Source organism: Phoenix dactylifera, unplaced genomic scaffold, assembly GCF_009389715.1.
Source record: "Phoenix dactylifera cultivar Barhee BC4 unplaced genomic scaffold, palm_55x_up_171113_PBpolish2nd_filt_p 000256F, whole genome shotgun sequence".
NCBI classification, from domain to species: domain Eukaryota; kingdom Viridiplantae; phylum Streptophyta; class Magnoliopsida; order Arecales; family Arecaceae; genus Phoenix; species Phoenix dactylifera.
The window spans coordinates 213,284-227,245 of NW_024067749.1; positions in this window are offsets into that span (position 1 = coordinate 213,284).

The window sequence follows — 13,962 nt, forward strand, 5'->3', positions numbered from 1 at the left end:
AGAACTAAGCATCTTTCTAGGATTACAAATCAAACAAACTAAGGAAGGCATTTTCATTCATCAAACTAAGTACACAAAGGAAATACTAAAGAAGTTTGGAAATGAAAATCATAAGGGAGTAGGCACTCCAATGAATCCTACTAGTAAGCTAGACAAAGATGAAAAAGGAAAGAGTATTGATATTAAGCTTTATAGAGGACTAATTGAATCCTTGCTCTACCTTACTGCTAGTAGACCAGACATCATATTTAGTGTAGGAATATGTGCTAGATACCAATCAGATCCTAAGGAGTCACATTTAAGTGCTGTTAAAAGAATCCTTAGATATTTAAGAGGATCTACAAATATTGGATTATGGTACTCTAGAGACTCTTGTCTAGATTTGCTTGCATACTCAGATGCTGATTTTGCTGGATGCAAATTAGATAGGAAAAGCACAAGTGGCACATGTCAATTCTTAGGAAACAACTTAGTATCATGGTTTAGCAAAAAGCAGAATTCAGTGGCACTGTCAACAGCTGAAGCTGAATATATAGCTGCTGGTAGTTGTTGTGCTCAAGTACTATGGCTTAAGCAACAACTAGAGGACTATGGAGTTAAGCTAGATAATATTCCTATTAAGTGTGATAATACTAGTGTCATCAATCTTACTAAAAATCCGGTTCAGCACTCTAAAGCCAAACACATAGAAAGACGATATCATTTTATTAGGGATCATGTGCAAAATGAAAACATATGTATTGAGCATATATGCACTAAAAAATAATTAGCCGACATATTCACAAAACCATTGAGTGAAGATAGATTCTGCACGCTAAGGAGGGAATTAGGCATATGTGATCCTTTTTATTGAAGAAATATAAAAGGGAGCAAGTAGTCTCATGATACATTCCTCCAATTTCTAAAAATCCATGAAACATGAGTCAAACTTGTTATCTATAGATTCCTTACTCATGTATCATTGTCCCAGAAAGAATTTATAAGGATTGGAAGCAAAGAAAATTTTTAGAAGCAAAAAGGAAGAGAAAAGAAAAATTCTGCACTTGGGTCGACCCAACTCACTTGGGTCGACCCAACTCACTTGGGTCGACCCAACGTTGAGTCGACCCAAGAAATTTCTTGAGTCGACCCAACGTCGGGACCCCACTATTAAAGGGGGACCCGAGAGCACTATTAGGGTACTGTTTGCCCTTGTCCTCTTCTGAATACTCTAATCCCCACTCTCCAAACTCCTCCAAACTCCTCCAAACAATAGATTACCTTAAGATCTTGGAGAAATGGGACCCAAAAGAGCCGTAGCCAAGAGATCCGGAAGAGTCTCACGGATCCAACGTGAGGAAAGGCAACCTACGGAGCCATCTACCGTGTCTCCACAACGTGAGGCACGTGCGGAGCCACCTCGTCCTCCTTCTCCCTCAGTTATACTTGCAAGATTTGCGGGGAGACCGGTTATAATGGAGAGAAGGATCCATTCCAAGTTCTTTGATCAAGAAGGGTTTAAGTTGAGGGAATGGATCCAAAGGCAAGGTTGGGAGTATCTTTGCTCCCTAGATGTGATGATCTACCCCGGATTAGTTCGGGAGTTCTATGCCTTCCTTAAAACTGGAATGGGAGGGCTTGTTTCGGAAGTTCGAGGAGTTAGGGTTCGAGTTTCCGAGAAAAGTTTGAGTGAGCTACTTCATCTACCCTGCGAAGGAGCCACTCCGGAAAAACCAGAAAACAAGATGAGAGCTCTGCAGTTGATTATGGAAAATGAGGGCTTTGACTTCTCAGAAAAGGTAATAGCAAGCTCTTTATCTGCTGAAATGAGATTATTGCTTAGTATCATAAATAGAATTTTATTTCCAAAGAGCGGGAGATTCGATCGCATCACAGAGCGAGATTTAGTAGTGATGGAGTATATTATTCAGGGTATTCCTCTGAATCTCCCGGCCATGATACTGAAGCAGATGAGGAAAGTGATCTGCAACTCCAGAGTATCCCTACCTTATGGTATGATACTCACTTTGGTTTTTCGACAGCACGGCATATCTGTCGAGGGGGAGGTATCCAGGCATCTGCTTCATACTGACACATACACTGCACGGACACTTATACGTATGGGTTATGAGAAAGTGAACGGGCAGTGGATTCATACTGGAGCAGGAATTCAGGGTGAGGCACCAGAGGGTGAGGCAGAGGATGATGCACCAGATATTGGAGACCCTATCCCTGAGGATGAGGAGCATATGGATCATCCTACTGTACCTTCCGAGGCTGGACCATCGTCATCTGCTCCTCCGAGAGATACAGATGAGTTCTGGAGTAGGCTGACTGAGATTATGACAGCTCAGGCCAGGACCATCATTGACGGGCTGACGAGCAGATTGGATATTATGTCAGCTCAGGCGAGGACTATCACTGATGGGCTGACGAGCCGACTGGACATCATGACTGCGGAGATCAGTGATCTGATGCAGCAGGTAGGAGCACTCCGGAGAGAGAGAGAGACCCATGGACCTTCTGTGCCACAGGCTGCTGAGTCAGAGATATCGGCACAGAGTCATCCAGCTCGTCGTGCTCCACGCCAGACACAGTCTCACCAGGCTCGACCTCCCCTCGCCACGTACACTAGGAGGATGAGGACTAGATCCCAGCCATTAGATACTCCCTAGGCAGATATTAGCATTTCTGGTTAGAGCCTAGGCTAGATATCTAGTTCTCATATGTATTTTGCTTTTATCATATATGTTTAAACTTTGATTAAGGAACATTGTATCTGTTTTTGTTTTTGGGCATGAATGTACTAAAATGTTCCTATTTTGATCAATGAAGTTTGAATGCTTGTTATTTATTGTGTCTTTTCCCATGCATCTATTTGATGATAACAAAAAGGGGGAGAAGTAAAGAAAGAGTAATGTAATAGGGGGAGAAGTAAAGACAGAGTGATAAGAGAAGTAAAGAAAGAAGGAGAAATAACGAAATAACTTGTAAAACAACTTGAAAATCATATAGGAAAGCATATGCATCCAAGGGGGAGCAATTTGCAACAATGAAAATGATCAAGTCAAAAATTTCTATCAAATTTCAGAATTTGGCACATAGAATTTCAGAATTTGGCACGCACCTTTCACACCTCGATACATAACCTGAAACTCATGTTTTATCTCAAATTTTTGGAGTTTCATCTTTAATGAATTATAAATGAAAGGGGGAGCAATTCAAAAAGTCAAATTGGCAACATTTGAATGATATAGGGGGAGATTTCACTCTTATATATGAAAAGCTGAAATTCAGCAAGTTAAGCCCTTTCAAAAACTGATTTTAAAATAAGTATCAAAAGGTTCATACTCTTTATTTTGTAATCATAAAAAAGGGGAAGATTGAGGATGATAGTGTTATTTTGATGATTAACAAGCAATTATCTAGAGTATGTTATAAGTTAAATCGATACTTCATTTATAAATCTATTACTCTCAGTATATTTGGATAAATTGATATAGATACATTTCATTGTTTATTTGAATGAATCTAACCTTGAGATGCAGCAAAGTGTGGATTGAGTCGACCCAAAAGATGATTGGGTCGACCCCGGCACATCAAGAAAGCATTTGGCACACTTCTGCAAAAATGGCACAAATGAACAGTGAGTTGGGTCGACCCAAGGAAAGCATGAGTCGACCCAAACATCAAGATCCTCAAACAGAAGACAGAAAATGGTTCTCTGAATTTACTGAGAGGGTCGACCCAAGATATAGTTGAGTCGACCCAAGCTTGAGTCGACCCAAACCCTGAGAGGGTCGACCCAAAGGCAAGACAGAACAGAAGACAGAAAAGGTTCTCTGGAAACCCTGTTAGGGTCGACCCAAGAAGAAGTTGAGTCGACCCAACTGAACCTTGAGTCGACCCAAAGAAAGGTTGGGTCGACCCAAGTGAAGGAAGGCTGAATTTCAAGTTTCTGCGGATTCTGAGAGGGTCGACCCAAGGAATGTTTGAGTCGACCCAAGTGAAAGTTGGGTCGACCTAAGGACAGGTTGAGCCGACCCAAACACGGGCAGAAGCATAACGGCTAGTTCTGCAGATGTACTTTTTGTCCTTCCAACAGTGAGTAACGGCTAGTTTTTGAATTCTAACCATTGGGGCTTGTCCAATGGAGGTAGGAAACTATTTAAAGGGGCACTATTCATCAGATAGAACAAACTTTTCCAAAGAATATCAAAGAGTACACAAGAAAGAGAAAGTGCCCTAATCTTCTTCATCCAAGTGCTTCATTCAAGAATCAAAGAAAGGGGTTGAGCAGATTCAAAGAGTCATCAAGAGCTCCATCCTCCCTTGAAGAGTGAAGCATCCTTGACAAAGAAGAGAGAAGTCACTACAAGCGATAAATACTTTCTAAACTCTTCTTTGTTGATTATATTGTTTTATTTGCTCATCTAGGAGTTTAAATCTTCCTTCTTTATTTGTTAAACTACTTGTAAAGGTTGGTTGGTTAGCCCGCAAAACCAACGGAATAGGTTGATTAGTGAACCCGGAAAACCAATTGTAAAGGTTCGTTGGTGAGCCCGTAAAACCAACAAAGGTTCGTTGGTGAGCCCGTAAAACCAACATAGGTTTTTGGTGAACCCGGAAAACCAAAGTGTAAAGGTTTTTGGATTGTGAGCCCGGAAAACAATCCAACTGTAATCCGCGGGATTATAGTGAATTTCCAAGGGGTCGCTTGGGGAGTGGACGTAGGTGCTAAGGAGAGCACCGAACCACTATACTTTGTGTTGTTTGTATTGTGATCTGTTTTAGCTTACTAATCATTCATTTGACACAAGTAAGATAGTTAAAATTAAAAGAAACCAATTCACCCCCCCTCTTGGCTTGTCACCTTGGGCAACAGGGGCATCCCGAGGTCGAGGGAGACTTGGCTCGCAGTCGACTCAGCGGGGCATCCCGACCTTGGTCGGGGGATGATGCGCGAGGTCGAGGGAGCTTGGGCTCGCTGTCGACTCTGCAATGCTTCCCAAGATCGAGGGAGACTTGGCTCACGGTCGACACAGCGGGGCATCTGAGGATGATAGTGGTATTTTGATGATTAATACAATGATTAAGAGTATGTTACAAGTTAATTCGATACATCATTAACAAGTCTGTCACTCTCGATACATTAGTGTAATGAGATTAAGATGTATTTCAATGATTATTAATGAGATAAAATTTGTGATAGGAAAGGGATAGTGAATTCTAAATTCTAATTCGGCAAAGTTTCAAGTGAAACATACTCTTAAGTGGACAATAGTAATTTTCATTGTTTGGAGTATGTAGCACTACCATGACATATATTCAAAATTGTTTAAAGATTATTTCATTGATTATATGGATGAATCTAACCTTAAGTTGCAGCAAAGTGTGGATTGAGTCGACCCCAAGATTGATTGAGTCGACCCCAAGATTGATTGAGTCGACCCCGGCACATCAAGAAACCATCTGGCACACTTCTGCAAAAATGGCACGGATGAACAGTACTTGGGTCGACCCAAGCAAAGGATGAGTCGACCCAATCCTCAAGCCTCAAGAAAACAGTTCTCTGGAAACCCTGAGAGGGTCGACCCAAATGAAACTTGAGTCGACCCAAACTTGAGTCGACCCCAAGTTAACATGAGTCGACCCAAAGGCAATGACCTTCAAAAATAGGTTCTCTGGAAATCCTGAGAGGGTCGACCCAAGTGGAAGTTGAGTCGACCCAACTGAACCTTGAGTCGACCCAAAAAGTATTGAGTCGACCCAAGTGAAGGAAGGCTGAAATACAAGGTTCTGTGGTTTCTGAGAGGGTCGACCCCAATGATGCTTGAGTCGACCCAAGTGAAAGTTGGGTCGACCCCAGTAAAAGTTGAGTCGACCCAAGCACGGGCAGAAGCATAACGGCTAGTTCTACAGAAGTACTTTCAGACCTCCCAACAGTGAGTAACGGCTAGTTTTTGAATTCTAACCATTGGGGCTTGTCCAATGGATAAAGGAAACTATTTAAAGTGACACTATTCATCCGAAGAAACATCCTTTTGCAAAATATCAAAGCTTACACAAGAAAGACAAGTGCCCTAATATTCTTCATCCAAGTGCTTCATTCAAAAGTCAAAAGAAAGTGGTTGAGCAGATTCCAAGAGATATTAAGAGCTCCATCCACCCTTGAAGAGTGAAGCATTCTTGACAAAGAAGAGAGAAGTCTCATCAAGCGATAACTATTCTCTAAACTCTTCTTTGTAGCTTATATATGTTATATTTGCTCATCTAGGAGCTTCAACTTTCTTCTTTCTTTTTATTAATCACCTTGTAAAGGTTTGTTGGTGAGCCCGCAAAACCAACGGTGTAGGTTGTTGGTGAACCCGTAAAACCAATTGTGAAGGTTCGTTGGTGAGCCCGTAAAACGAACATAGGTTCTTGGTGATCCCGGAAAACCAAAGTGTAAAGATTTTTAGATTGTGAGCCTGGAAAACAATCCAACTGTAATCCGCGGGATTATAGTGAATTCCCAAGGGGTCGCTTGGGGAGTGGATTTAGGTGCTTAGGAGAGCACCGAACCACTATACTTCTTGTGTGTTTGTATTGTGCATTGTTCTAATTTCACTCACTCATCAATTGACAGAAGTAAGATAGTAAAAATCAAGAGAAACCAATTCACCCCCCCTCTTGGCTTGTCACCTTGGGCAACAAGTGATATCAGAGCAAGGTGCTCATATAGTATTTGTTGATCTCATAATCAAGAGTCAAAGATCATGACAACCCAAGTGGGATGTTCTATGAGTGAGGGGCAATCCACAAATAGACCTCCTCTATTTAATGGCACAAATTACACATACTGAAAAGCTAAGATGAGGATATTCATTCAAGCTCTAGACTATGAATTGTGGTATATTATAATTAGAGGACCTCACACACCCACAATTAGTATAGAGGGCACTATCATACCCAAACCAGAAATGGATTGGAATGAAAGTGATAGAAGACTAGCATAACTAAATGCTAAAGCAATTAATGTACTTTACTGTTCACTAGATGTAAGTGAATTCAATAGAATATCTACATGTATCTCCACAAAAGAAATTTGGGATAAACTTGAGGTCACACATGAAGGAACTAATCAAGTTAAGGAGTCAAAAATAAACATATTAGTACATAAGTATGAATTGTTTAAAATGGAATCCACTGAGTCCATAACTGAAATGTTTACTCGTTTCACTGAAATCATAAATGGGCTAAAAAGTTTAGGAAAGTCTTATACTAACTCTGAATTGGTGCGAAAAATTCTCAGGTCTCTACCAAGAGTTTGGGAGGCTAAGGTAACAGCAATTCAGGAAGCAAAGGATGAGTCTGATAGTGAATCTGCTAGAAAAGAAAATATCCTAGATGATGATGCAGGAATTATTAACTTTGAAAAATTGAATCTTGATGACGTGCCAAATCAAGATAAAGAAAATGATCGCGTGCCACCACAATCTCAAGGCTTGCCAAAGGAATGGAGGTATGCATATGGACATCCTAAAGACTTAATCATTGGTGATCCATCTCAAGGGGTAAGAACTCGATCCTCTCTCAGAAATTTAAATGATTATCTTGCTTTTGTTTCACAGTTAGAACCTAAGACTTATGAAGAAGTTGAAAAAGACACCAATTGGATAAATGCTATGCAAAAAGAATTAAATCAATTCAAAAGAAGTAATGTATGGACATTAACTGAGAGACCAAAGCATAACTCTGTAATTGGAACAAAATGGGTCTTTAGAAATAAATTAGATGAAAATGGGGTAGTTATAAGAAATAAAGCTAGACTTGTAGCTAAGGGATACAATCAAGAAGAAGGGATAGACTTTGAGGAAACATTTGCTCCCGTGGCTAGATTAGAGGCTATTAGGTTACTTCTAGCTTTTGCATGTTTCATGGATTTCAAGTTGTATCAAATGGATGTAAAAAGTGCCTTCTTAAACGATTTTATAGAGGAAGAGGTATATGTAGAGCAACCTCCTGGTTTTGAAAATCATGAATTGCCAAATCATGTGTTTAGACTACATAAGGCATTATATGGACTAAAACAAGCACCTAGGGCTTGGTATGATCGACTAAGCAAATTTCTACTGAATAATGATTTCAGTAGAGAAAATGTAGACAAAACACTTTTTCTTAAAAGAGAAGATAAAAATCTGCTAGCGGTACAAATATATGTAGATGACATAATTTTTGGTGCCACATATGACAATCTTTGCAAAGAGTTTGCTAATTTAATGCAAGGAGAATTCGGGATGAGTTTAATGGGAGAACTAAATTTCTTTCTCGGGTTACAAATCAAACAAACTAAAGAAGGTATCTTCATTCATCAAACTAAGTATACAAATGAAATATTAAAGAAGTTTGGGAATGAAAATCACAAGGGAGTAGGCACCCCAATGAATCCCACTAGTAAGCTAGACAAAGAAGAGAAAGAAAAAAGTATTGATATGAAGCTTTATAGAGGATTAATTGGATCCTTGCTCTACCTTACTGCTAGTAGACCAGACATAGTGTTTAGTGTGGGAATATGTGCTAGATACCAATCAGATCCTAAGGAGTCACATTTAAGTGCTGTTAAAAGAATCCTTAGATATTTGAGAGGGACTACAAACATAGGATTATGGTACTCAAGAGACTCTTGTCTAGAATTGCTTGCCTACTCTGATGCAGATTTTGCTGGATGCAAATTAGATAGGAAGAGCACTAGTGGAACATGTCAATTTTTAGGAAATAATTTGGTATCATGGTTTAGCAAAAAGCAGAATTCAGTAGCGCTGTCAACGGCTGAAGCCGAATATATAGCCGCCGGCAGTTGCTGTGCACAAGTATTATGGCTTAAGCAACAACTAGAGGACTATGGAATTAAACTAGATAACATTCCTATAAAGTGTGATAATACTAGTGCCATCAACCTTACTAAAAATCCGGTTCAGCACTCTAAAGCCAAACATATTGAAATAAGATATCATTTTATTAGAGATCATGTGCAAAATGGAAACATTTGTATTGAGCATATATGTACTGAGAAACAATTAGCTGCCATATTCACAAAACCTTTGAGTGAAGATAGATTTTGCATGCTAAGGAGGGAATTAAGCATATGTGATCCTTTTGATTGAGGAGATATAAAAAGAAGAAAGCTGTATCATGATACTCTCCTCCCATTTCTAAAAATCCATGAAACATTAGTCAAACTAGTCATCTATAGATTTCTAACTCATGTATCATTGTCCCAATAAGAATTTGTAAGGATTGGAAGAAAGAAAAATTTTTAAAAAGAAAAAAGGAAGAGAAAGAAAAATTTCTGAACTTGGGTCGACCCAACCCAGAATGGGGTCGACCCAACGTTGAGTCGACCCAAGAAAAATCTAGGGCGACGGGACCCCACTGTTAAAAGGGGGACCCGTGAGCTATCTAGGGCATTGTATTCTCTTTGTCCTCTTCCGAAAACCCTATTCCCCACTCTCAAATCTCTTCCAATCATCTCCAAACAGTAGATTAGATCAAGATCTTGAAGAAATGGGACCCAAGAGAGCCGTAACCAAGCGATCCGAGAGGGTTTCACGGACCACCCGTGCGGATAGAGCTGCTACAGAGCCTTCTACAGTGCCTCCACAAGGTGAGACACGTGTAGAGCCTCCTCCTCCTCCCTCCCCTTCAGTCCAACTTGCGAAATTTGCGGGAAGACCGGTTACCACGGGGAGAAGGATCCACTCCGAGTTTTTGGATCAAGAAGGGTTCCGTTTGGGGAAATGGATCAGAAGGCAAGGATGGGAGTATCTTTGCTTCCTAGATGTGGTGACCTACCCAGGATTGGTTCGTGAGTTCTATGCCTTTCTGAAAACTGGAATGGGAGGGCTTATATCTGAAGTCCGAGGGGTAAGGGTTAGGATTTCAGAAGAGAGTTTGAGTGAGTTGTTTCATCTCCCCTGCGAAGGAGCAACTCCAGAAATGCCCGAAAATAAGTTGAGAGCCTTGCAGTTGATTCTTGAGAATGAAGACTTTGATTATTCAAAAAATGTAATAGCAAGCTCTCTTTCAGCTGAAATGAGGTTGTTGCACAACTTCATAGGTCGGATTTTGTTTCCGAAAAGTGGGAGATTTGATCTCATTTCTGAGCGAGACCTGGTCGTCATGGAGCACATTATTCAGGGCATTCCCCTGAATCTCCCAGCTATGATACTCAGGCAGATGAGAAAGATCATATGCAATTCCAGAGTCTCCCTGCCTTATGGTATGATACTCACCCTGATCTTCCGACAGCATGATATATCAGTAGAGGGAGAGATCTCCAGGCATCTACTATTCACTGACACATACACTGCACGATCCCTTATTCGCATGGGTTATGAGAAGGTGAACGGGCAGTGGGTACGTGCAAGAGCTGGGATTCAGGATGATGCACCAAAGGGTGATGCACCAGAGGGTCACCTTCAGAGGCTGGACCTTCGTCATCTGTTCCTGCGGGATACACAGATGAGTTTTGGAGTAGGATGACTGAGCTTATGTCAACTCAGGCGAGGACTATCACTGATGGACTGACGAGCAGATTGGATATTTTGACTGCTGAGATTAGCGATCTTAGAGAGCAGATAGGAGCTCTACGGAGAGAGAGAGAGGTTCATGGACCATCTGTGCCCCAGGCAGCTGAGTCAGAGATTTCGGCACAGAGTCATCCAGCTCACCGAGCTCCACGCCAGACTCAGTCCCATCAGGCTCGACCTCCCCTTGCCACTTATGCTAGAAGGATGAGGACTAGATCACAGCCATTAGATACCCCCTAGGCTGATATTAGTATTATGATTAGAGCCTGAGGATATGTATCTAGTTCTCATATGTATTTTGTGTTGATCATGTACTTTGTACTTTGATTGAGGAATATTGTATTTGTTTTGTTTTGGCATTATTGTACTACAATGTCCATTTTGATCAATGAAACTGAAATGTTTGTTAATTATTGTGTCTACTTATCTATTCCCATGCACCTATTTGATGATAACAAAAAGGGGGAGAAGCAAGGAAAGAGAAATAAGTTGACAAACAAGTTGAAAATTATAATAGGAAAGGGTATACATTTAAGGGGGAGCAATTTGTAACAATGAAAATGTTAAAGTCTAAGATTTAAATCGAATTTTAGAATTTGGCACATAGAATTTCAGAATTTGGCACATACCTTTCACACATCGATACATAATCTGAAACTCATGCTTTATCTCAAATCTTTGAAGTTTCATCTTTAATGAAATATAAAAGAAAGGGGGAGTAATTCAAAAGGTCAAATTGGAAACATTTGGATGAAATAGGGGGAGACTTCACTCTCAAATTTGAAAAGCTGAAATTCAGTAACTTGAGCCCTTCTAAAACTAATTTTAAGATAAGTATCAATAGGCTCATACTCAATATTTTGTAATCATCAAAAAGGGGGAGATTGAGGATGATAGTGATATTTTGATGATTAATACAATGATTAAGAGTATGTTACAAGTTAATTCGATACATCATTAATAAGTCTGTCACTCTCGATACATTAGTATAATGAGATTAAGATGTATTTCAATGATTATTAATGAGATAAAATTTGTGATAGGAAAGGGATAGTGAATTCTAAATTCTAATTCGGCAAAGTTTCAAGTGAAACATACTCTTAAGTGGACAATAGTAATTTTCATTGTTTGGAGTATGTAGCACTACCATGACATATATTCAAAATTGTTTAAAGGTTATTTCATTGATTATATGGATGAATCAACCTTAAGTTGCAGCAAAGTGTGGATTGAGTCGACCCCAAGATTGATTGAGTCGACTCCAAGATTGATTGAGTCGATCCCGGCACATCAAGAAACCATCTGGCACACTTCTGCAAAAATGGCACGGATGAACAGTACTTGGGTCGACCCAAGCAAAGGATGAGTTGACCCAATCCTCAAGCCTCAAGAAAACAGTTCTCTGAAAACCCTGAGAGGGTCGACCCAAATGAAACTTGAGTCGACCCCAAGTTAACATGAGTCGATCTAAAGGCAATGACATTCAAAAATAGGTTCTCTGAAAACCCTGAGAGGGTCGACCCAAGTGGAAGTTGAGTTGACCCAACTGAACCTTGAGTCGACCCAAAAAGTGTTGAGTTGACCCAAGTGAAGGAAGGCTGAAATACAAGGTTCTGTGGTTTCTGAGAGGGTTGACCCCAATGATGCTTGAGTCGACCCAAGTGAAAGTTGGGTCGACCCCAGTAAAAGTTGAGTCGACCCAAGCACGGGCAGAAGCATAACGGCTAATTCTGTAGAAGTACTTTCAGACCTTCCAATAGTGAGTAACGGCTAGTTTTTGAATTCTAACCATTGGAGCTTGTCCAATGGATGAAGAAAACTATTTAAAGTGACACTATTCATCAGATGAAACATCCTTTTGCAAAATATCAAAGCTTACACAAGAAAGACAAGTGCCCTAATCTTCTTCATCCAAGTGCTTCATTCAAGAGTCAAAAGAAAGTGGTTGAGCAGATTCTAAGAGATATTAAGCGCTCCATCCACCCTTGAAGAGTGAAGCATTCTTGACAAAGAAGAGAGAAGTCTCATCAAGCGATAACTATTCTCTAAACTCTTCTTTGTAGCTTATATATGTTATATTTGTTCATCTAGGAGCTTCAACTTTCTTCTTTCTTTTTATTAATCACCTTGTAAAGGTTTGTTGGTGAGCCCGCAAAACCAACGGTGTAGGTTGTTGGTGAACCCGTAAAACCAATTGTGAAGGTTCGTTGGTGAGCCCGTAAAACCAACATAGGTTCTTGGTGATCCCGGAAAACCAAAGTGTAAAGGTTTTTGGATTGTGAGCCCGAAAAACAATCCAACTGTAATCCGCGGGATTATAGTGAATTCCCAAGGGGTCGCTTGGGGAGTGGACGTAGGTGCTTAGGAGAGCACCGAACCACTATACTTCTTGTGTGTTTGTATTGTGCATTGTTCTAATTTCACTCACTCATCAATTGACAGAAGTAAGATAGTAAAAATCAAGAGAAACCAATTCAGCCCCCCTCTTGGCTTGTCACCTTGGGCAACAGCATCCCGACCTTGGTCGGAGGATCATCCCGAGATCGAGGGAGACTTGGCTCGCGGTCGACACAGCGGGGCATCTCAAGGTCGAGGGAGACTTGGCTCGCGGTTGACACAGCGAGGCATCCCGACCTTGGTCGGAGGATCATCTCGAGGTCGAGGGAGACTTGGCTCGCGGCCGACTCAGTAGGGCATCTCGAGCTTGGTCGGGGCATCCCGAGCTTGGTCGGAGCATCCCGAGCTTAGTCGAGGTCCTGTCGGAGATGGAGACCGAACTTGGAATTATCGCGATGGAGCATCCCAAACTAAGTTGGGGCATTCAAACTTGGCCGGGCATCTGGACTTGGCCGGGCATCCTGAAGTTCCCAGTTAGATTAACATCAGGAGGAGTACTGAATAATTAAGAGAGAGTCTTAAGTGGATTAACATAAGGAGAAGTATCAGCTGTGTTTTCAAACGTCGGAGACCTCTGGGGGCTTCACTGATAATACATTCAGAGATTCTCGGAGTTCCAGCTTCGAAAAATAGGGGTCCCCTCAAGGGACTCCAACTTGTATGCTCCAGGCCACTGGACTCAAGCAACTTGATATGGCTCTTCCCAGTTTGGAGCAAGCTTCCATTGCTCGGTAGGTTGAGAAGCTTCAGCTTTTCTCAGGATGAGATCCCCCACCTTGAAGAGCTTGACCTTTACCCTAGAGTTGTAGTACTGCGCCGTTTTCTGTTGGTATCTCGCCATGCGGTCTCGAGCGGCTTCCCTTATCTCCTCGATGAGGTCCAAGATGCTTCTGAGCTGAGATGAGTTGGAGGCCGCATCATAGTTCTCCACCCTTAGCGATGGAAGTTCGATTTCCAAGGGGATGACAGCTTCCGTTCCATAGGCCAGATTGAAGGGGGTTTTGCCGGTGGGGAG